Raw genomic sequence first — 21,638 nt, forward strand, 5'->3', positions numbered from 1 at the left:
GGCTGAGTTGTGAAGGTTATAAGGCTAATAATATTTAAGTGCACTTTAGTAAATAGACCTCATGATATATGTGAGATAATGAGATGATAATCTTCTTGTACAAGCTCTCTGGATGCTGAATGGATGGGATCTTGTATCTCTATTAGCTTCAGCTGCAGGGCAACGAAAAGATCCCTCCCCTTTGGGCTACCTGCCCGGGAGCATCCTGTCTTGCTTCAGTTTGTTCCTGCAGCTTCATTGCTTGGTTTCACAGTTAATTCTGTTCGTGATTTGTTTTCACTTTCTAGTCTTATTGTGGTTTTTTCATGGGTTTGCCCGCGTGCTGCAGATCAACTCCATGCGAGTGATCCTTCGGTGGGAGATTGCAGACATGTTAACATTTGTCTGCTTCTGGAGGGTGCTCTGTAAGCCTGAAACTGCAGTAAGCCCTCTAGACAGCCTGCAGATTGAATCAGGTCTCCAGGTTCTGGAGTCATCTCTCCCCTGGTTCGTCCGCAAAGGGGTAGAGCGTAGACTTCTGCGGTTCTGAGGAAGTATGCCGGGATTGGAACTGCGCCGCATGTCTTCCCTGATTTCCCTGAGGGGTCCTGATGGTCATGATCTGAGGTAGCAGGGAAGTTGAGGTGGCCAGAAGATTTGAAATTCCAGTTTAATCAGCTCCTGAGGTATGATCTCCCTATGCTTGCACTGTGTAATGCTGGCTGCCATTGAAATGCATTGAAGCACATGTATCTGTGGGGTCTGTGAGTCACAGAGTTTGCCAATTTTGGGGAGGTCCTCAAATCAGGGTTTTAGGGGGTTTCCCTCCATGCCCTAGTCCCCCCACATGTAAAATCCTAAAATCACTATTTTTAGCATTTTCCTGCGTTTTTAACAGCCGTTTTTATGTCAAACTCGGCATCCATCTTGGATTTTTAAAAAAGTTTTAAAAACTATATTTTTTGGACATAGAAGCTTCATTTTTGCTCCAAACTTCACAGATGGCCACCTCAGGACAGGATGGCATGGATTCATGCTGTAAATCCAGCGGATGGCTTGCAGTTGTGCAGCCGCATATTCTGTCTGCCGCTGCTCATCAGGGACATATCTGGTGTGTGGATTCCACACTTTCCTCCTCTGGAGAGGACCTGCTTTCCTCCATTGCTGCCAGAGTTGCAATTCCAGTGTCCGGGATACCGCTATTGCGTGAGGATGGTGTTTTTTGCATAAACGCAGGCACAGTTCCAGGGAAAGTCTCATTGCTAAGAACATAAGAAGTGCCACTGCTGGGTCAGACCAGTGATCCATCATGCCCAGCAGTCCATTCACGCGGCGGCCCAATGGTCAAAGACCAGCAACCTAATTGAGACTAGCACTACCAGCGCACATTCCTATTTAGCAGGAACTTGTCTAAATTTGTCTTGAATCCCTTGAGGGTGTTTTCCCCTATGACAGACTCCGGAAGAGCGTTCCAATTTTCTACCACTCTCTGGGTGAAGAAGAACTTCCTTACATTTGTATGGAATCTATCCCCTTTCAACTTTAGATAGTGCCCTCTCGTTCTCCCTACTTTGGAGAGTGTGAACAACCTGTCCTTATCTACTAAGTCTATCCCCTTCAGTACCTTGAATGTTTCGATCATGTCCCCTCTCAATCTCCTCTGTTTGAGGGAGAAGAGGCCCAATTTCTCTAATCTTTCACTGTACGGCAGCTCCTCCAACCCCTTAGCCATCTTGGTTGTTCTTCTCTGGACCTTTTCGAGTAGTACCGTGTCCTTCTTCATGTACGGCGACCAATGCTATACACAGTACTCCAGGTGAGGGCGGTATAGTGGCATGATAACCTTCTCCGATCTGTTTATGATCCCCTTCTTTGTCATTTCTAGCATTCTCTTTGCCCTTTTTGCCGCCGCCGCACATTGCGCAGATGGCTTCATCGACTTGTCGATCAGAACTTCCAAGTCTCTTTCCTGGGAGGTCTCTCCAAGTACTGCCCCGGACATCCTGTATTCATGCCTGAGATTTTTGTTACCGACATGCATCACTTTACACTTATCCACGTTGAATCTCATCTGTCATGTTGATGCCCATTCCTCGAGCCTGATTATGTCACGTTGCAGATCTTCGCAGTCCCCCTACATCTTCACTACTCTGCATAACTTCGTATCATCCGCAAATTTAATCACCTGGCTTGTTATACCTATGTCCAGATCATTTATAAAGATGTTAAAGAGCACAGGTCCAAGCACCGAGCCTTGCAGCACCCCACTGGTGACGCTCTTCCAGTCCGAGTAATGTCCATTTACCGCACTCTCTGTTTCCTATGCTCCAGCCAGTTTTTAATCCAAGTGAGTATTTCACCCTCGATTCCATGGCTCGCAATATTCCAAAGCAGTCGTTCAATGTCGACCGGGTCGCCCTTGTCTATCTGCCTGTTTACTCCCTCGAAGAAGTGCAGCAAGTTTGTCAGACAAGATCTGCCTTTGCTGAAACCGTGCTGGCTGGTCCTTAACAGACCATGTCCATAAAGGTGATCAATGATGTAGTCCTTTATCAGCGCCTCTACCATCTTTCCTGGTACCGAGGTCAGACTCACCGGTCTGTAGTTTCCCGGGTCTCCCCTCGAACCTTTTTTGAAGATTGGCGTAACATTCACCATCTTCCAGTCTTCCAGAATCGTTCCCGATTCGATCGACAGATTGGCTATTATTTGAAGCAGTTCAGCTATGGTCCCTTTCAGTTCCTTGATGACCCTCGGATGGATGCCATCTGGTTCCAGGGATTTATTGCTCTTAAGCCTATCAATCTGCCTACACACCTCTAGACTGACCGTCAATCCTGTCAGCTTTCCGTCCTCATTTCCAGCATATAGCCTGATGGGTTCCGGTATACTGTGTAAACCTTCGGTAAAAACAGATGCAAAAAATGTGTTCAATTTGTCAGCGATTGCTTTGTCCTCCTTTAGCACTCCCTTTATTCCTTGGTCATCCAACTGTCCTACCGCTTCCTTCGCGGGTCTTTTCCCTTTAATATATTGAGAGAACGGTTTGAAGTTTTTCACCTCCTTGGCTATTTTTTCCTCGTAGTCTCTTTTGGCCCCTTTTACTGCCTTATGGCACCTGCGTTGATGCTGTTTGTGCGTCTTCCAATTTTCATCCGTTTTTTACCTTTTCCACTCCTTAAATGAGGTTTTTTGTCTTCCTTTACCTCTACAGTGAGCCACGCTGGTTCTTTTTTCTTTTTCCTCTTTGATCCCTTGTTGATACGCGACATATATAGATTCTGTGCCTTAGTGACCGTATCCTTCAAAAGAGACCAAGCTTGCTCTGGCGTCTTTACATTATTTATGCTCTTCTTAATTTTCTTCCCCACCATGCATTTCATCCCTTCGTAATTCCCTTTTTGGAAGTTTAGGGCCATGGCTGTCATTCTGGACCAATGTTTTGCCCCTATTTCCAGGTTGAAGCGGATCGTATTGTGATCGCTGTTTCACAGTGTCCCTTCTACTTCTACATCTTGTGCCGGTCCTCACAGTCCATTTAGAATTAGGTCCAGAATTATATTTCCTCTTGTATTTTCCTTGACAAGTTGTTCCAAGAAGCAATCGCCTACAGTTTCCAGGAACTTGGTCTCTCTAGCACAGCCGGAGGTGCCTAGGTTCCATTTTATCCCCGTATAGTTGAAGTCGCCCATGATAATTGCATTTCCTCTCTTGCAGTTGAATTTAATCTCATTGTCATTTCTCCATCAATTTCTTTGGACTGCCCTGGGGGTCGATAGTAGATGCCTATCCTTATTTCCGGTCCATTTGTTCCCGAAATTTTGACCCATAAAGACTTTAACTTATCCAAATGTTGTTGCATGTTCCCTTCAGTAGATTCAAGTCCCTCTTTGACATATATGGTGATGCCTCCTCCTTTTTGAGTCACTCTGTCTCTGCGGTATAGTGTGTATCCCGGTAGCACCGTGTCCCAGACATTTTCATCAGTCCACCATGTTTCTGGAATGCCAATGATGTCAACATTATCATTTTGTGCCACAACTTCTAATTCACCCATCTTATTTCTAAGGCTCCTTGCATTCATGTACATACACTTGAGTTTGCAAACTGGTCCCTTCTTGCGTGTCCTTCCCTTTTGGTTTTTCTTGTCTGCGATCCGGTGAGTCTTCTCCTCCATCTTCCTGCACGGTATCCTCTGGGTATACTGGATCCCAAACCATCAACTCTTTTCTCGGTCGACTGTCGGCTTTCCCCTTCTTCCTAGTTTAAAAACTTCTCAACTTCTCTCTTGATGTTGCTTGCAAGTAGCATCATTCTGTCTCTGCTGAGGTGGAGTCCATCCTTCCTGAATAGCTTTCTCTTCCCCCAGAATGTCGTTCAGTTGCGCATGAAGTGGAATCCTTCTTCCTCACAGCAGTGCCGCATCCACACATTGACTGCATGCAGCTCCATCTGTCTCTTCTCATCTGCCCTGGGTACCGGCAGGATCTCCGAGAATGCTACCCTCTTCGTTCTGGTCTTCAGCTTTCTTTCTAGCATACGGAACTGGTCCTTCAGTACTTCTCTGTTGTAGTTCCTGTTGCTCACGTTGTTCATCCCCACATGGATCACTACCCGCTGTATCTTCTTCTCCCACACTGTCGATGATCCTGTCAATGCGGCTCACTATGTCTTCTACCTTGGCTCCTGGTAGGCAGGTCACCAGTTGATCCAGTCTTCCTTCCGCTATGTGGCTGTCAACTTGTCTGATGATAGAGTCTCCCATGATGATTGCTGTCCTCTCTATCTTCTTTTGATTCTCCAGCCGCAAGTCCGTGTCACTGGTGTGTGTCCATCTCTCTAACCATAGGTCCGTGTCCTTCATTCCTATGCATCTCCTCTCATCCTGGCGTTCATCTTCTTGTGTGTTCCTGGGGAACACAGCAGCTGTTTCCAGATCTTGCTGCTGTGTCCCCCATTTCCTCCTGGTGGCTGTCTGTCTGGTGGTCCACACTCTCTGTAGGCATATCCCTGCAGTTCCACTGTTGCTGGTGTCTTTCCACGGCCTCCTTATATTCCTCTTCTGTGAAGTTCTCCAGTTCTTGGACTTTTTCCTTGATTGTATCCTCTGTTTTGATGATCTCTGCATCTCTGCATTCCTCCTCCACTACTTGACATGCCTCCACTTCCAGTATTCTGTCCTCCAGGAGTATGACTTGCTTCTTCAGGCTTTCCATTTCTCTGCATCGAGCGCATACGTAAGACCACCTCCCAGAAGGGAGGTAGTTATACATATGGCAGATGGTGCAGAAAACTGGGTAGCTCATCCTGCTTCAGTCTGCTGCTTCCATTGCTGGTCTCTTGTGGATGTCTTCTGTGCCTGTTGTGTCTTCTGTGTTTGCCTGGTTGTGCCCTCAGTGTCTGCTTGGTTGTGTGTCCTCAGCGCCTGCTTTGTCCTCTGTGCCCGGATCTTCAGAAAATTTCAAATCTGAGTCCCGCTGATCAGCTCAGGCTGCCAAGGGCTATTTTCAGCTGAAAATTGTGGATATGTTGTCTCAGGCCTTCATGAGAAAGCGGGCTATGCCTGTGTCTCCCTTTCAGACTGCGGTACAGCAGTCTGTACAGCCTTTGGATTCCAGCATGTCATTCTGATCCTTGCTGGTATGCCTGAATGTGAGCAGCAACTTCCCGCTATTGTCGTGGTACCTGTATCTCTTTCTAAGCCGTTTCTGTCGAACGGTGATTCGGCGGGTCCCGCTGCGTGACTAGCCTAGCGGATCTTGGGGATTCTTAGAACACTGATTCTCACGATGTGGGAGAGTATCAGATGGTGCACAGGCTAAGTCCAGTTGCCTCCCTGATTTTATCTCTGAATCCCTGCGGACATTGGAACTTGATTCTGACTGCAGTTCAAGCAGAGTGTTCGATCATGTGTTCTACATGCCCATTTTCTGCTGCATTTCCAGATCATGAGGAGTCGGCAAAATGCTCTTGGAGGTTGGGGTGCCCTTGAGGGTCCCCTGAAGTATGCTAGGGTTATGACTAAATTGTATCCCATGGCTTCGGAATTTTCCATGCGCATAATCCCGCCGTGGGTGGATTCGGCGATGGCTCAGGTCCCCAAACGTACCTCCTTGCCCTCGTATGGAGGGGTGGTCCTGCTGGATGTCTAGGACCATAGGCTGGATTTTGTCTTGAAGCGCCTTTTTGATTCTGCTGCGACAGGGGTGCGAATTGCAGCGGCCACTTTCTTTGTGGTCCGGGTATGTCAAACTAAACCTCTATCATATTTTGACAGTTTTCGCTACGTTGGAAGCTTATTCAGTTTCTGCTAGGAGATTGTTATGACTTCACCAGTGGTTGGGGGATTCTTCATTCAAGGCTGCTCTGGGCAAGCTGCCATTCAAAGGTTTGCTCTTATTTAGCCAGGGTTTGGATGACCTTATGGCAAGTGTGCAGGTTCGTTAGCCTCAGGTGCTTTCTGGCCCTGGTTCTTGGCTGCCCAGGGGGCCGAGACAGCTGAATTTTCATCATTTCAGGAGTACCTCGCAGTACGCCAGACCCTCTGTGGCGGGACGGCATTTCGGAGCCTCCAACAGGCCTCGCTTGGAGGTACAGTACACCCACAGACTCCCAACTCTCGACCTTCGGTGCCTTCCAAAAGAGAATTATGATGCCAGGGCTCTGGTGAGGCCTCCCCAGATCGGCTATCAGCCTTCCTTCTTGAATGGCTGAAGATAACCTCAGCCCAGTGGGTTCTGGAGGTACTCAGGGAAGATCTTCGACTGCCTTTCTTCCAGCCGGCAGAAGTCTTCTTCATGTCCTCTCCAAAGGGCAATCCAGACTGGGTGCACCGGTTGCTGGATCTGGCAGCTATAGAGCTGGTTCCACAGGGTGACTTGGGCTCTGGAGATATTCAATTTACTTCATCGAGCCAAAGGAGAACTCCGTCGATTGCAGACCAATTCTGGACCTCATGAAGGTGCATGCATTCTTGCGTGTTCAATGTTTCCGCATGGTATCGGTGCGTGCTGTGTTTACAGCGGTGGCACCCGTGGAGTTTTTGGCTTCCTTGGATCTCACGGAAGTGTATCTATACATCCTGATTTTCCCAGAACATCGGAGGTTCCTGCGGTTTCGTGTTCTAGGGAGGCATTTCCAGTTGGCTGTGCTCCCTTTCGGTTTGGCATCGGCACCTAGTTCATGGTGGTGGTGGCTGCCTTTCTGCGATCACTGGGTGTGTTAGTGCATCCATTCCTCACTGGCTGATCAGAGCTCCCTGGTGGGAGCAGGGCTGCTTGGCAGTTCGCCGAGTGGTGTCTTGGCTGGAAAGTTTCGGATGGGTGATCTACCTGAAGAAGGTTGCCTCGTGTCAACCAAGGTATTGGAGTACCTGGGTATCCGGTTCAACATGGGGCTGAACCAGGCGTTTCTTTCAGAATCCCGAATTCTGGACCTCCAGAGTGTGATTCGGGACATGTTGGCGGTGCCGGCTCCGCTGGCTTGGTGGTACCTGCAGGTGTTGGGTCTCATGGTGGCAACCATGGACATCATCCATGGGTGAGAGCTCACCTGCGTCTTCTGTAAAGGTGGAATCCCCTAAGAGCTGCACTGGGGATGCTGCTACCTGGGTTGGCAGTGGCGCGCAGCAGTGTGCTGTGGTGGTTGACTTTTGTCTGTTCTCAGCCAATGCGGCGGCTGTTGCCTATGTCTGCTGTCAGGGGGCATGAAGAATCCCTAGCTGGGATTGGAGGCTCGGATGCTCTTTCCATGGGTGGCGTGTCATCTCTTGGCAGCTGGCTTTCACTCATTCAATCTGATGGCATCCTAGTGAACAGGAAGGCGGACAGATTCTTCAGCCATCGATGTGAGGTGGGCGTCGTCAGACTTGACGGTCTGGTTCAACCTTGGCCCACAGGAGTCCTTCTGTGCATCCTGCTTACGTGGTCCATAATAGGGTGTGTTTTGCCCTGGGTATCCTCATACACGGGCACGGTGATCCTTGTGGCTTCGGACTGGCCCAGACGACATTGGTACACAGACCTTGTGAGGTTGAGCTCTGGGAGTGGTCTGCGTCTTCCTCGCCATTGGCGGTTCCTCAAATAGGGTCACTTTGCACTTCAAGATCCAGACCGCTTTGGTCCTGCGGCCTGGCGCTTGAGTGGTCAGCCTTGACAGCCATGGGTTAGTTCTCTGCAGTTAATGCCACGCTTCTGTAATACAAGCAGAAGTTGCCGGTCTCGGCTTACGCGAACGCCTGGGGGTTTTTTGGCTTGGTGTGCAGGGCTCCGGTTGGACCCTTTGGGTTCCGTCAATGGCTCCGGTTCTGGACTTCCTGCAGGCAGTCTTCTCTCTATTTGTTCAGTTTGCGGGCCTCTCTTGTTTGGGTCCCTCTTCATTCAGGGATTCTCTAGCTTCTCACCCAACTATTGTCCAGTTATTGCGGGGGAAAGGGAGGCTGGGGCCTCCATTACGACAGCCTTGCCATCGTGGAGCCTGAATTTGGTCCTACGCTCCCTGAGCCCTGGATGACATCTCTCTGAAAGATCTTACCATTAAGACTATCTTCCTGGTGGTGGTCACTTCTGCACGGCGAGTGTCAGAACTTCCAGCTTTGTCATGCAGAGATCCTTTTCTACACATCATGGAGTCAGTGGTGATTTTGAGGACTGTGCCTTCTTTTCCCGAAAGTGGTTTCTTCTTTCCCCATAAACCAGGGAGTTCGGTTGCCAGCCTTTTGTTTCTTCGGGTTCCATGTTTCGGGTCCATGTTCTGTGGTCTCTGGCTATCTGGCATCGTTTTTTGAGACACCTTTTAGCCACTATCAACTTACATTTGTCAGCCCATCTGTTTGTCCTGGTGGGCCCCACGCGTCGGGGTCGGCCTGCTTCCAAGACTTCTCTTTCACGTGGATGCGAGCGGCTAATTCATGGCCTAAGGGGCGGTAAAAAAGAAGACTTCCCTTGAGGTGGAGGTCCACACTCCTGAGGAATGGCTTCCTCGTGGGTTGAATCTCACACGGTCTCGCCTGTGGAGACTTGTCGGGAGGCCCCGTGGACTTCCCTTCATACCTTTTGCAGGTTTTCCAAGCTTGATGTGGTGGCTATGGGAGATACGGTCTTTAGCATTTCTGTTCTTGTGGCGGGCTCATTGGGCCCCCCTTGAGTTTTAGGATGGCTTTGATACATCCCATCCATTCAGAATCAAGAGAGCTTGTACAAGAATGAAAGATTAGGTTTCTTACCTCTGCTAATCTTCCTTCTTGTATAGCTTCTCTGGATGCTGAACACCCGCCCATCTGTTTTTTTGTCCGATTCACAGGTCGCCTCTTCAGTACCTGGTAAGCTGTATTTCTGTCTTTGACTAGTCTCACTACATTAAAAAAATTTCATGTGTATTCCCCTTTGTTGGGTTTAAGAGTTGCTGGGGGTTCCCTGGGGGTGTGCCCCTTCTGATCTTCAGGCTGTGTCCCTGTTCTAGGATTTTCCTGGGTTTTGCAGTTTATGATGTTTGTATTCTCTGTTTGTTTCCAGTTGGTCATTGTTGGCCGTAGTTTTTGGTATAATATGATATTGAGCAGATTTTAACTGATAGCGAGAGTTCCCGTACCCTCTCTCTCTTTTCTTCTGTTTCCTGTTGTCATAGGTCTACATGGCTTTTCTACTAACTGAAGCAAGACAGGAAGCTCCCGGGCAGGTAGCCCAAAGGGGAGGGATCTTTTATTGTATTGTATTTATTCCGTTTATTGTAAAAATCATGGAGGGATTGGTACACACCCAACTGATGGATTATCTTAATCAATTTTCTCTCCTACATGAAACTCAATCCGGTTTTAGACCGTTATTCAGTACGGGGACAGTAATTGCGGCTATCTTAGACAATCTGCGCCTACTGTTTAGCAAGGGCCTTAATGCCCTGGTTATGCAATTCAATATGAGTTCAGCCTTTGATCTAGTAGACCACGGGAAACTGCTGCAATGCCTAGACGCCATTAGTATCAGGGATGAGGTGCTGAACTGGTTCCGTGGCTTCCTTATGTCCTGCACCTATCAGGCCCAATATACACAACTGGGGAGAATTTCAGAAAAAGGGTTGTTCCCAAAAACTCTGGATAGGCAAACAACTAGTAAAGGAACAAGCTACTTTAGATACCTTTTTAAACGAGTAAAGGTGCTCAGAATCCAAGATGGAGTAAAAAAACTTCAATTTGGGGTACAAACCCCTAAAAGGCGTTTTTTATAGAATCAATCATTGCACCATTTTGAGTAAAAAGGTAATAGAGAGTGCTTGTTGAAAAACACTCAAAAATTAAATGTCCTTTAAATGTCCAACAAAGTGAATATTCTTCAACTACTATATAAATTCAAAGAGTTTGAGTTCAAAAAAATTAAGAACTTATCTAAGTGGGTTCAGATAGCGTTGACCCGGCGAGGTTCTGACGCGTTTCGCCAATCCTGGCTGCTTCAGAGAACCTGCTACACTGCTAGTGAACTGTTGCTTAAATAGTCCAAAGTTAAAGGTGCTTCTTATATAAGAAAGCTCATGGATGGATTGGATGCTTCTTATATAAGAAGCACCTTTAACTTTGGACTATTTAAGCAACAGTTCACTAGCAGTGTAGCAGGTTCTCTGAAGCAGCCAGGATTGGCGAAACGCGTCAAAACCTCGCTGGGTCAACGCTATCTGAACCCACTTAGATAAGTTCTTAATTTTTTTGAACTCAAACTCTTTGAATTTATATAGTAGTTGAAGAATATTCACTTTATTGGACATTTAAAGGACATTTAATTTTTGAGTGTTTTTCAACAAGCACTCTCTATTACCTTTTTACTCAAAATGGTGCAATGATTGATTCTATAAAAAACGCCTTTTAGGGGTTTGTACCCCAAATTGAAGTTTTTTTACTCCATCTTGGATTCTGAGCACCTTTACTCGTTTAAAAAGGTATCTAAAGTAGCTTGTTCCTTTACTAGTTGTTTGCTGCACCTATCAGGTACATTTTAATTATGAACTTTCCAATACCTGGAGCAATCCATCCGGTGTGCCCCAAGGGTCTCCACTATCCCCATTGCTTTTCAACGTCTACATGTCCTCACTGGGCACGCAGCTAACCCAGCTGGGGATAAAACTATTTAGTTATGCAGATGACTTTACAATTATCATCCCATTCGCTAATTCTGTCTCTGAAACTATTCCCAAAGCTTCAGAAGCCATAAATGTGATGGAGCAATGGATGACAAACTTTAGGCTCAAACTTAATTCAGAAAAAACGACTTTCTTCGTTGCTTCACCACATCCGCTTGACACCAAAACACCACTGTGTATCAATAAACTTAGTTACCCTATCCAGCCCACCATAAAGATACTAGGTGTAACTCTGGATCAATGCCTAACCATGAAAGACCAGGTGGACTCCTTAATCAGAAAGGGATTCTTTACTCTTTGGAAACTTAGATCCATTAAAGCTTATTTCGATACTAAGTACTAAGTCTACTTGACTACTGTAACATCGACTATTTAGCAATTTCCCAGAAGAATATGCGACGTTTACAATTGATGCAAAATGCAGCAGTCAGACTGATCTTGGGGCTAAAGAAATTTGACCACGTGACACCCTACTACCGGCAGCTGCATTGGCTGCCGATGGAGGCATGCGTAAAGTTTAAATTTGCCTGCTTCTGTTTTAAAGCACTACACAGACTTGCCCCTAAATACATAACTGACCTTTTCTCCTTCTCAGCCAACAGACACAAGAGAAGCTCACATTCCAACTTCGTTTCCTCCCCAGTGAAAGGTTGCAAACTGAAAAAACACCATGAACACCTTCTCTCACTCCAAGCAGCATCATGGGGTAAAGACCTAGAACAATTGCTTTCGCCCACTACTTATGAGGAATTTAGGAAACATCTAAAAACACACCTGTTCCTAAAGCATCTAGACAACTGATCCACTCATCTCTCTCCCCTCAATAGCGATTAACTTGTCCTATTGATCACTTTCTCCTCAACAATGGATTTCCTGTCCTATTAATTCTCTTTCTTCCACCCCTCTTAAAGTCAATCAATTTGTACCTTTGCTTAATCTTTTGTAAACCACATAGAACTTCACGGTACTGCGGTATATAAACTGTTATTATTATTATTATTATCTTTTAGTTGCCCTGAGGCTGAAGCTAATAGAGATACAAGATCCCGGGGGGCGCTGTTTAGCTGAGTATGTGCGAGGACGTGTTTCAGAAGAGCTCCTGTTGGGCCTACTTTTCATGCACCATTTGGATTACTATTCCTTTTAGAGATTTTCTTTATTTTGGTTTTTACTGTGCATAATGTATAATTAGATTATGTCCAAAATGCAGCGTATTGACATGGAATTTGCGGCTGGTCAGTCTACTAAACGATCGAAACAAGATCCACCTTCGCCTCAAAAGACGTCGGCTGCTAAAGATTTGACGAGCCAAGCCTTGCCGGTAGCCGTGAAGGAAGAGTTTGCTGAGATCAAGGAGATGCTTCAGATTACTCATGCTGCACTTAAAGACTTGCAAGCTGGTGTGAACTAGAGGTCTGCACGGGAACGGGGATCGCGGGAATCCCGCAGGTCCCGCGGGGATCCCGTGGGTTCCCCCCCTGGCCCACGGGACTCCCACGGGGATGAAAACAGGCCTATCTAAATTCTGGCAATGCAGGCATGCAGCTTAAGTACAAGACAAGTCCGGCATCGCGGCGGAAACAGCAATGCTGAGCAATGAGCTCAGCACGTATACAGCTGAAAGCTTTGCTTGCTGATTGGTCCGGCGGCATGGCGGGGCGGGATTAGCAAGCAAGGCTCTCAGCTGTGTACGTGCTAAGATCACTGCTCAGCATGGCTGTTTCCCGCCACGACGCCGGACACACAGGCCCTAATTTGCCTCTAATAGATGCCTTTTTCAACAAAAGGTTCCTGTTTTACCTTTGTGGGGGATAATTTTAACTTTTCAAAGTGATTTTTAAATGGAGCAAAACATGTTTTTTACTTGTGAATCTGTTGTCTGAAAAGCGTGTGTGACACTTTCTGGTATTTTTCCTGTGAAAATTTAGTACAAACGGCAGAGAAATTGAACAGATTCCTGTTTTGTTTAAAAAAAAAAAAAAAAACAAACCCACTTACTCTCTTTATCAGCTTATCTCCCAACCCCGTCATCAGTGGTCTCTTCAGAGGGCAGGAGTGATCCATAGTAGTGCTGCCCGATTCAGGGAAAAATATTTTCAATTCGATTCACTTCCTGCCCAATCGGGCATATTTTAAACAGACTGGTATTTTGTAGCCTCTTTACTCACCCCACCCCCTTTGCCCTCTCCAACCCCACACCTGTGCCGTGGTGTTAGGTCCTAGCTCACGCTCACTAACTAGAGGTCATCGTGCAGGCTCACCACTCTGCCTCTGCCGGCAAAAGCACAGTCTGTCCCATTCTAGGGGGAGAAAATCTAGCAGGGACCTGGCTGCACCACAATACTGGCTTCTAGAAAGCACAATGGACTGGGGGGGTCTAGCAGTGTGTGGCACCATTTGGACCCATGTACACTTGCACGGCCATTCTGATGCTGACCTGAGATCCCTTTCCATCCAGCATCTGCCCCTCCCCCTCTTTCCATCCAGCATCTGCCCCTCTGTCTCCTGCTTCTGCCCAGCATCTGATCTATCTCCTCTCTTCCTTCTTTCTGCCCCCTCTGTCATCCATCCATCATCCACCCTTCTTTCTTCCCCTTCCATCCAGCATCTGCCCATCTTTTTCCCCCCTTTCAGCCCAGCATCTGCTTCATTTCTCTTTCTCCCCCTTCTATTCAGTGTCTGCCCCATCTTTCTCTTTCCTCCCTTCCATCCATAAGCTCCCCCTCTCCTCCTTTACATTCAATGTCTTCCTCCCCTCTCCTTTTCTTTACATCCATCATCTGTCTTTTTCTCTCTCCCCAGGCATTCCAGCTTGTATCTTTCCCCTTTCATCCAGTGTGTCTGATCCCTCCCCCTTTCTATCTACAGTCTGTCTCCTCTCACCTCTTACATCCAGTATCTACCCCCTCCCACCTGACACCTCAGCTGCCGCCAGACTGATGCAAATCCTTCTCTCCGATGTCAGCTCTGACTTTGGGGGAAGACTTCTGGGTCGGCTACATATGGCGTGCTGCAGGCTGCCTCCAACCCCTGCTGTCATCTGGACTCGAATGAAGTGGTGGAAGGGAGTGCATTTTTGGACACAGAAGTCATGAACTGGGGAGAGAGGAAGGGAGGGAAAGAATTGCTGAGGTGCGGGAGGGAATAGAAAGGGAGGATTGGGTGTGGGTGTGTCAATGAGCGGGAAAGAGAGATGGTTGTGTACACACGGCAAATGGAAGAAAGAGGAGAATTTTTGGTCGTAGGGAGGGAGGTACAGAATATGATAGGGAAGAAAAAGATGAGAGTGAGAAATGTGGCAAGAGAACAATGGGATAGATTGAAAGGGATGCAAGAGGGAGGAATGTTGGACAGTGGTGAAAGGAATGGAGGGAGAGATGTGGCATGGTGCTGGAGAGGGGGTGATAGAAGGAGAAATGTTGGGCATGGGGCTGGTGGGCAGGCATGAAAGATGAGAAAGAGATAAATGCTGGACCATGGTAGGGGGAACCAATGGACAGCAACAGAAGAATTTACAGAAGATGGGAAAGCGGAAAAAAGAAACTGGGACCAACTTTATGGAAAAATAAGTCTCCAGACAACAAAGGTAAAAAACAGAATTTATTGACTAAAATATGTTAGCTTTGGGAAATGTATATGGCAGATGTCTTTGTTTTGTGTTCAAAAGAAAAGGAAATGAATTTCTGGTTTTATTTCTATAGTGTTGAAGTACTTGCTGACCCTTGCTGTGACTGGTGGGGATCCCCAAGCACCACCAGCAGAGGACCTCCTCAAGAGATGGCCAGAACTCCCCTCCACCAAGCGCAGCAGTCGCTGGCAGCATCCATGAGCCACTGAGGTGCTAGCATCTGTGACTCAGGGACGCAACTGCTGCCTGCCAAGCTTGGCAAAAGGGACCCCCAGCCAACTGCAAAGGAAGTCCTCAGCTGACAGCTTGTGGGTTCTTCTCATCAGCTGAGTATTTATATTTCATATTTACATTAGAGGTTCTGGTAGAAACCCATTTACAAAATATGTATTCTTCCCAATTAATATTTCCAAATTAATAAAGTCTCTTTGCTTATTTATAAATGGGTCTCTACCAGAGCTTTTAATTTAGTAGCATAATTAAATAAAATAACTATTTCTGAAGTTTATAGGGAAGGATGGGGACGGAGGGGATTCTTCACGGGGATGGGTGGGAACGGAGGGGATTCCTAACGGAAACGGGTGGGGATGGAGGGGATTCCTCACGGGGACGGGTGGGGACGGATGGGATTCCTCACGGGGATGGGTGGGGACGGATGAGATTCCTCACGGGAACGGGTGGGATTTTGGCGGGGACGGGTGGGATTTCTGTCCCCGCACAACTCTCTAGTGTGAACTCTCAATCGGAGCAATTGTCTACGCTTTGCCAAAAGTTTGAGAGTCTGGATTCTCGCACGGCAGTGCTTGAGATAAAGTCAAAAACATATGACGCTCATGCAAAAATGATTCTGAAACTCCAACATGACTATGAAGATTTATCTAACAGGAGTCGCAGGAATAATTTATGAATTCTCGACCTACCGGAGACAGCAGAGGTGAATGATCCTGTGGGGTTTTGTGGCAAATTTCTTCCAGAATTGCTACATCTACATTTTGCCCCGCCGATGGAAATTGAGTGTGCCCTTCGGGTGCCAGCAGGGAGGTCTTCTTCATCATTGCCTTATCCGAGGCCTATGCTATTGAAGCTTCTGCGCTACCCTCAAGTGCTAGTGATATTGAATGCTGTTAAAGCTAAAGCTCCACTGAAATGGAAGGACTCTAAGATTCTGATCCTGCCGGATTTTGCGAAAGCTATGATTTTCAAAGGAAACAGTTTTTGGCTTTCCATCCCGAATTGAAAAATGTGCAGTATGGGTTATATTATCCTGCATGGATGCGGGTCACTTTAAATAATGTGACAAAGAACTTTGATTCACCCAAGGATCTTCAAGCCTATCTTCAGCATCAGGGTCTTTCTGATATGGACGTTCAATCTTCTCATCCTCCTTGAATGCTGTATCTGCCTTCTCTTGGTCTCAGCTTGCTATTTGACTGTATTTTGAATGTTAGTGGTTATTGCTCATAGTTGGGTACTAGTTATATTATCAGTATTTTCTTTTCCTTTGCTCATTGGTGCATGATTTTTGTTTTTATATCATAAATCTCTCCATGGGAGTCTTGTGAACCCATCTCCTTGCCTGTTATTCACCCCACAGAAGTGATTGCCTTATGCTCTTTGGAGCTTTTTTTGTTGCCCTTTGTGTGTTAGTTTTCTTGATGTTCAGTTTCTTGGTTGGGCTGTTTTTTCAGCGATACTTCAGAGCATTCCTCTATAGTTTTTAAGCATTTTCTATATTCTTTTATTTTATCTTTTCTTATGCTAAGTTCTGATTGTCACTGTGTTTCTCTAAATGTCAATGGCCTAAATAATGTTGTAAAGAGGAAAAAGATTCTGACTTATTTAAAATCTTTGAAACCTACGATTGTTTGTTTGCAGGAAACCCATTTGAGCCATGCAGAATCCCTGAAACTACAAACTGATTGGGTGGAACAATGCTTTTTTGCACCTGCTGTAGGGAAGCATGGTGGTGTTGCAGTTTAAATACATAAGCGTGCAACTTTTACTGTATTATAGCATAAATCAGATGTAAATGGTAGATGGGTGTGGGTCAGTTATCACATAATGGTGCTCTATTCGATGTTCTCTCTATTTATGCCCCTAACTGGGATGATCCTGGATTTTTTAAGATCTTGTTAGTACGGTGCCTTTATTAGTCGGTGGAGATTTTAATCTTTGCCTGGACTCCCTTTTAGATCGGTCCTCTTTTCGTAAAGTTTCTTCATCCACATCTCGTTCTACCCTGTGCTTTATTATGGATGAACTTGGATTAACTGATCCGTGGTGTTTGTTGAACCCCACTGGAAAGGAATATACTTGTTTTTCTGCTCCCCATTCATCTTATTCTCGTATAGATTATTTTTTTGCTTTCTAAACAGTTAATTTCTCAGGTGGTATCTACTCAGATTCATACTATTTTAGTTTCTGATCATGCTGCTGTTAGTGTGGTTTTGACCGGAGACTTTACTTCTACTGCACATTCCCGATGGCGATTTAACACATCCCTTCTCATGGATGATACCTTTATCACTGAAGTCGAAGCTTTTTTGGTTGAATTTTTTATTCTCAATGATGATGTTTCCACTTCAGTGAGTATACAATGGGATGCTATGAAGGTTCAAGGTTTCATTAATAACTATGGGGTTAATAATAAAAAAAACATCTAAAAAGTATCCTAACCATAACCCATAACCAAAGCTGGTTTTTAGACGTATCTAAAAACAGCTTAGGCCTTTCCCCTGCCACTAAATGCACAGAGAGAAAAGAGGTGTGTTTAGAGGAAGGGAAAGGGCAGGCAGTGGGCGGGAGGTGGGTCGACCTACACCTAGGCGTACAACAGGTATAACCAAAACATTAACAGGTTGCCTTGTCGGCACTTAGACCTTTTTGACTTATACGAAGTCAAACCAGGTCTAAGTGCCGAAAAAGGGGCTGCTGAGCTGATGGCCGCTGGCGCCATCAGTTCAGCGGCCTGGCAACCTACCCACCGCAAGCATCACGGCAGGAGAGATGCCTCATCTCCCCTACCGTGATGCCATCACTCCTCTACCTGAACTGCCGTGACCCACGGCAGGAGAGATGCCCTATCTCTCCTGCCGCGGGTTGCAGCAGCTTGAGTAGAGGAGTGATGGCATCGTGGTAGGGGAGATGAGGCATCTCTCCTGCTGCGATACATCACCCCCCCACACACACATACAACATCGGGGCAAGCCCTCTCCTGGCCCCGACGATCCCCCCTACTGGATTGGGCCAGGAGGGAGCCCAAGCCCCCCTGGCCCCGGCGACCCCCCTACCTCCTACCCCCCATTACAATATGGGCAGGAAGGATCCCAGGCCTTCTTGCCCTCGGCACAACCCCCTCCTCCTAACTACCGCCCCCCCAGATCCCCCGATCGGACCGACCCGCAACCCCCCGGCCGACTCCACAACTCCCTACCCCCACCCCTTTCCCGTACCAGACCAGCCGGGTTCTGAATGGGGCCGGATTGGCCCAGGCAAAAGACACCCCACCCACAGATGGGGCCTGAGGCACCTGGGCCAATCAGAATAGGCTCGGGAGCCTTAGGCCCCTCCTGTGGGTGGGGCCTTAGGCACATGGGCATCCTCCTGCCTGGATCGTTGTGGGAGGGGGGATTCTGTAACCGGTGTTGTTTTTGACAGACACCGGTTACAGAATCCAGCTTTTAGGCGAAGGACTGGCTACTCCTTCGCCTAAAAGCCCTTCTGTTGGAAGTTTGGTGCTTAGGCGTTTTTTTGGTTCATTATGGGCAAAATGTGTAGACGTCGTGGGGGTGTACTTTTAGACGCAGTGGTGATCTGGGCGTTTAGTAGAGGCAGGCCATAATCAAAACAAGGACGTTTATTTTGGTTATGGACACTTTCCCTGCTTCTGCTTTGAACGTTTAAGGACTTAGGCCAAAAGGGGACTTAGACGTTTTTTTTGTTTATGCCCCTCCACGTCTCTAAACAACATAAGATTAATGTTAAATTAAAACAGGAGTTAGATATTCAGATTAAAGATTTGGAACATCAGCATGCTTGTAATAATGATCCTCTTGTTTATTATGATCTATTGCGCTTGAAGTATCGATATAATACTATTTGCTCTGAAGAATCTGCGTTCTTTTTATTTAAAAAGTCAGCTAAATATTATGCTAGTGGAAATTAGGTTGGCATCTTATTTGAAAACTCAAAGGGTTGCTCAGAGAATTTCTGGAATTAGATCTCCATCGGGGAAGGTGGTCACGAGTATTGCAGATATTAGTTCGCTTTTTGTTGATTTTTATTCTTCCTTATATGTTACAGACTATACTCATGGTGACAGCAAGATATCAGACTTTCTCGCTGGACTATCCCTTCCTTGTCGGAAGTTGATGGTGCTAGTCTCAGTGCTCCTATTACTGTGGAGGAATTGGAAGTTGCTTTAAAATCACTGAAACCATGTAAGTCACCTGGGGGGATGGTTTCCCAGCAGAATTTTTTTCATAAGTTTTCTTTTTTTCTTTTGCCTAGATTATTGAAATTATATGATCATATCTCGCATAATGTGCATGCTTCCTCCACTTTTCTTGAAGCGCTTATAGTACTGTTTCCAAAGCCAGATCAGGATCCTATGGAGATCAAAAATTATCGCCCTATATCTTTGATAAATGTGGAGGCCAAATTGTATGCCAAGGTTTTAGTAGTTCGATTATCTTCTGTTTTATCTAACCTTATTCACCCTGACCAAACTGGTTTCCTTTCTTCTCAATATTCTAGCTCTAATAGTCGTCTTTTATTCCATATGCTTTTAGCTGCTAAACAGTCTACAGACCCTATGGCTGCCTTGTTTCTGGATGTGGAAAAGGCATTTGATAGGGTCGAGTGGCCCTATCTGTTTGCTGTCCATTGGTTTGGATTTCCCTCTTCTTTTATTCATATGATACGTGTTTTGTACTCTCAACCCTCTGCTAGACTTTGGCTTAATTCTGTTTTGTCTCGCTCTTTTTTTTCTTTTCCAATGGTACTAGACAAGGGTGTCTTTTATCCACGCTCCTTTTCGATTTGGCTTTGAAACCACTTGCTCTGGCTATTCGTCAGTCTACTCTGATTAAGGGTATTAAATTTCAGTCTCAGGAGGTTAAGATTTCTCTATATGCGGAAGATATGGTCTTATATATTTCTGATGTGTCCGATTCCGTCCCCCCCTTTGATGACTTATTTCAGATTTTTCTCTTATTTACAGCTATAAAATTAACTGGGAAAAGTCTGATATCTTGCCTTTGAATATTCACTGCTTCATAAGAACATAAGAACATAAGCAGTGCCTCCGCTGGGTCAGACCTCAGGTCCATCTTGCCCAGCAGTCCGCTCCCGCGGCGGCCCGAACAGGTCACGGCCTGTCTGAGACACCAGAAGGGGCCCCCTTGCCACCTTGGTTTCCCATTGAGTTTTATCTTCCCATCGAAGTCCTAACCCTCCGGTCTTGCACATGCACGACCTGGTCGGATTTCTATACTTATTACTTGGTTTGCTTTCTATACCTGTGTTACATCCCAGCACCTCTCTCAGTATTCCAACAAGATGTTTCTCATTTTTCTTTTAATTGGGTTACTTCATCAGTTAAATATTTAGGAATTTTATTCGCGATGGATTTTGATTCTAGTCTGTCCCTGAATAGAGCTAGGATTTTGACTGCTGTAGAAGGCCTATTACGGAAATGGTCTCCATTGTTCCTTACTTGGTGGGGGAGAATGGAGACTGTTATAAACCACACGTCCATGATGTTACCGTGTTTGTTTGAAGTAGCGTATTATAAGTTGTTGGAATCCAAGATCAGTAGATTTTTGTGGCAGGATAAGCCTCGAGTGTCGAGACACACTCTTCAATGATCGAAGTGTCATGGAGGGGTTAATTTCCCTAACTTCTATCGTTATCATTGGGCTTTTCTTCTGAGGCACGGATGGTATTGATTTCAACCGTGTAATGAGTTGCTGTTTCCTCGTTGGGTGGGGATAGAGAGAATTTTGATTCTACCATTTACCTTTAAATCATTACTTAGCTGTATTTTACCATCTAAGATTCAAACCCATCCTATTTTGTTGAGCACTATTCAGGCTCTTTTCAAGTTGGATTCGTTTTTTCAGACTCGTATACGCGATACACTCCATCAATCTATTTGGCTTAACACCAATTTTCGCATTGTTCTTGCTCCCATTTTTTAGCCATCTTGGCTAAAGGGGTATTCTTCCTGTCTCAATTGTGAAATCAAACTTTGCTTATCTACAAGGTCAATTTCATTTAGCTGATTTGGCCTCGTATCAATGGCTGCATTTACAACAATGTTTGACTAAAAGTAAGCTGTCTTTTTCTACTGAGCTCCCAGATCTCTATAAATACATGTCTCTTTTATGTACGGAGCACCATTTATCTTCTCGTATATATAAGGACTTTAATAAGTTTGATGCTAGTTCTCCTCATTCATTGTATGCTGTTTGGGACAAGGATGTGTTGGGTAATTTAACTTCAGTGCAATGGGAGGATTTTTGGCTTCGGACTTTTAAAATATTGATGTCTGCTAATCTGACTCAGTCCTTGTTTTTTGTTTATCATCGCGCTCTCTGGACTCCAAGGAAATTATTCTGTATTGGACATTTATCTTCAGATTTTTGTTGGCATTGTGCTGCTGAAACTGGTACTCTGGTACATATGATTTATGAATGTTCTAAGTTGCAACCTTTTTGGTCTTCTGTTTGGAGTATTATTTCTCATATCTTCTCCATAGATGAGGAGCTCACTGTGGCTGTTGTCTTTTGAAGAAGCACTGTATTTGTCTCTCCCCTTTCTAAGGATCAGTCTAGTTTATTTGATATTTTGATGGCTCTTGCCATGAAAATGATTCTTAGAAACTGGAAAATTCATCATGATCTAC

At 45.8% G+C, this 21,638-nt stretch overlaps 1 protein-coding gene across 1 annotated transcript in view; it reads left to right on the forward strand.

The window, feature by feature from the left end:
* LOC117346198 (vomeronasal type-2 receptor 26-like) overlaps positions 1 to 21,638 on the forward strand; it is a 64,040-nt gene that overhangs the window by 41,167 nt on the left and 1,235 nt on the right. The window lies entirely within an intron of this gene.

Source organism: Geotrypetes seraphini, chromosome 12, assembly GCF_902459505.1.
Source record: "Geotrypetes seraphini chromosome 12, aGeoSer1.1, whole genome shotgun sequence".
Lineage (NCBI taxonomy): Eukaryota > Metazoa > Chordata > Amphibia > Gymnophiona > Dermophiidae > Geotrypetes > Geotrypetes seraphini.